This window comes from Otolemur garnettii, unplaced genomic scaffold (assembly GCF_000181295.1).
Source record: "Otolemur garnettii isolate 467f Iridium unplaced genomic scaffold, OtoGar3 scaffold00033, whole genome shotgun sequence".
In the NCBI taxonomy this organism is placed as follows: domain Eukaryota; kingdom Metazoa; phylum Chordata; class Mammalia; order Primates; family Galagidae; genus Otolemur; species Otolemur garnettii.
Genome location: NW_003852428.1, coordinates 15908326 through 15911742, shown reverse-complemented (window position 1 = coordinate 15911742; position 3417 = coordinate 15908326). Strand labels below are relative to the sequence as shown.

The following is a 3417-nucleotide window of genomic DNA, read 5'->3' as shown; positions in this document are numbered from 1 at the left end:
TCAGCGGCCAGTCCTCCGGCAGGCTGTGCTGACTCTGGTTCCTTCTGTTCACCGGGGCCTCCCTGTTTCTTCCTTTTCTGTCACCTGGGTCCCCTGCCTGATTATCACTGTTCGGCCACCATGTTATGAGGAAGGACAGATGATGAACAAGGAAAGACAACCTGGAAAGGAGGACAGAGAGGCCTCTGCTCTCACCACCCAGGCCCCGCCGGCCCCGCCCACACCAGCCCACCTGGTGCTGTTCTGTGCACACACCTTTCAGGGCACACAGTGCTGCTCCGTGAGCAGGATTCTATCTCAAGGGAGCTTGGGTTATTTAAAACTCTATGTGAATTTACCAATATACTTAATGCAACTCAGTGTGATTTGTCACATGTTATTTCTGAGTACAGGCAGTCCCCCAAGTTACAAACAGCATAGGTTTTGTAGGCTTGTTCTTAAGTTGAATTTGTAAGTAAGTTGGAGCAGGCACATTTACCTATTACCTATAGCAGCCTCCATTCACAAGTGTGAGTTGAAGGCCAGTCGGATGCTCGTAGCTTGGGGACTTAACTGTGACAGCCTCCCTTCATAAGTGTGAGCTGTACATGAGTCAGATGTTTGTAATTTTGGGGCCGCCTGTACAGGGCTCTGGACATTTATCTTCATCTGTCTTACCATATTAATGTTAAAAAAATCCATCCACAAATACTGTTTGCATCAACTTGCAATTAATAGGATTTGTCACTATTTGTATCTGTTAAAACCAAAAGTTTGGAAATGGAAACGTGTGATTTTATCTTGTTTTCATTTTCTTTCTGTGTATCAAGAAAATTCAATGAAGCATAGTAAGGACTGGTGTCTTCCATGAATCCAGGGAATATTATCTATCAGGCATGAAAGATGGCCTTCTCCTATTCTTTCTCTGGTTTTCACTTTTTAATTTTTAAGCACCCAACAACCAGTGGTCATAGCTTGAGGTAAAATGTGGGCCAGTCTTAATTCAGCAGAAGCAGTTTTTCAACCCACGGGGAACTAACCTATTAGCAACAGACAACCACACAGATTCTTTTAAACTTAAGGCCTTGGAGACTATAAGGAGGAAAAACCCCAGCTGGATGAAGGAATCAGACGCTTTCTTTGAATATATGAGGAGTTCAGGGAGACTGAAGTGCATAGAGGGGAAGGGAGCTAACTGCTATTCTTTTTTAAGTCTGTGGAACAAATAAATATGTGTGATCTTGATGATGGAAGCACTCCCAGGAACAACAAAAATAAAAATGAACAATGTGAAATTTACCATCATAGTCACAATTTTAGAAATGAAAGGAGGGATTCTCAAGCAGGTTCACGTATGGAGACAAGTGGGGTTATCTGGGGTTGTCATGCCTGGGTGGGAAGAGACCAGGGAAGCTGCACTGCGCAGGACAAACCCCACAGGAATGAGTGACCCACCCAGCATCAAGGGTGGTGAGAGTAGAGAGACCCTGAGCTCACGCTCCCTGCCTGGTGTGGGCTGCACCTGTTCACCCCCTGTTCAGTAGAGCATCATCAGACATGCTCGGGGAGTTCAACGTGCGTCATGGAGGGTGTGCGGATCAGCAAGAGGACACCCAGCTGGCTTCTAATCCAGGGCTGGGTGACTCCGATGTGAAGTCAGGCAAGTATAAATGGGTACTGGATTTTACAAGACTGGAACTGAGGCAATTTAGGGGTGGGACACCAAGTCCTCAGAGATGGGTGAGGGAGGTGGGTGGGGAACATTGGGCCTAAGTAGGGAACAGCATGTGGGACCCAGGAGAGGAAGGGAGCAGCGGGGCCTCGAAGGTTTAGCACTGCCAGGGAAACATTTGACATCCCAATGTTTGACACGGGGACGGGTGTCTGTTCACACACTCTATGGTTAAGACTTTCTAAACTGAAATATGTGCACCGGCGTACCCAGAAGACCTAGGAAAGGAGGAGAGGGGAGGGAAGGACCAGTCCACTGGAAGGAGGATGAAGATAATAAGAAATAGGAGAGGAAAACAGAGGAAAGGCAAAAAGGACTGGGAAGTCCTGAGCCAGCACCTGCCAGTCCCCAGGAGGCACTCTCACCACAAGGCAAGGCACAACCTTGGCCTTGGAACCAGGCAGAGAATAGCCAGTGCTTTCCATCGGGGAATCTTACTGGCTGAAGGGAAGGAAGCCATCTTTCCTACTGCCCACTTCATGTGACTCTGACTATGCGCACCCCTTCCCCAGCCAAGGTGGTCTGTCCTGAAGGACAAGAGCTCAGCCACACACACACCACATTGGGACACACGTTGTAGGAAAGAAAAGATTTTATACATAATTTGTACAAACTCACTAGAAAGGTTGCAGAGATCTCTGATGTATGGGGTTTATATTATTTACTAATTTCTTTCTTTGCAGGGATATCCTAAAATACTATACTCTGATTCTTTGCCTTGTGGAGTTACCTTTAAATCTTCCTGCATTTCGGATGATTTATCTCAGAGGCATTTTTGAGCTTAAATCTCTTTTAGAAAATAACCTTCATCAATTTCTGTTCCTTATTTTTTCTTTGTCTCTGTTTCCCTGGCTAAGACAGCATTTTCTTCCTTCTCCTCTTTCTGGTTCTCTATTAAGTTTTGGGAAACCTAATGGCTGAGCTGGCTAAGGCCTGCCTCACTAATTCTCAAAACTGAGTTAAAAGGAAAAATAAAATTGGGTAAAATAAGGTACGTAACACTCTTTTATAAACACAGATGGCAGAAGGATCTTTTGCCAATACTCTCTGCATTTACATAGGTCCCCAAACTCTTGGCCCTGGGACCAACTTGTCACAGCAAGCCCTCTATGCAAGCCCTGTGTGTATCTTTGTTGTGTCACCCAAAGTGCATTTCACCATTGGAAAAGCTCGCGCTCCAGTTAAGTAAAACAAAAACCAAAACACTAACAGGATGAGATGTAGAGAGCCTGTTAAGCAGCTACGGAAGAATTCCCTCCAGGTGATCATGTGTCATCTGATCAGCCGTGCCTGTTACAAGCGTGACATCCTGGAAAGACAAAGAATCATGCTTGTAACAGGCACGGCTGCCCGAGACACGCGTGTCCAACCTCAGGTACAAAGTATACTTTCCATAGAAACTTAGGGGTGCAGATTTTAGTATGAAAACGGATAAAGCCTATTGTAAAGGATATGTTAAAGTAAATTGTAAAGGATAATTCTCAAATCATTTTTAATATAATTTTATTTATCATATAATTACTTTCTACAGTTAGCTGGGATGTGTGAAAGGAGGAAATTAAAATACTATTTTTAAAATTCAGGCCCATAGTTTTTCAAATAGTATCACAGTCAATTGATGTCGTGTTGAGTCTAATGACTGGCAGTGCAAATTAGATCAGATCTCATATTCTGGATCCTTGCCAGTAGTGATTAGCTGCTGTGTA

The 3417-nt window shown here is 44.5% G+C and overlaps 1 protein-coding gene across 1 annotated transcript in view; it reads right to left on the bottom strand.

The window, feature by feature from the left end:
• Positions 1-3417, bottom strand: part of SEMA5A (semaphorin 5A) — a 340395-nt gene that overhangs the window by 161529 nt on the left and 175449 nt on the right. The window lies entirely within an intron of this gene.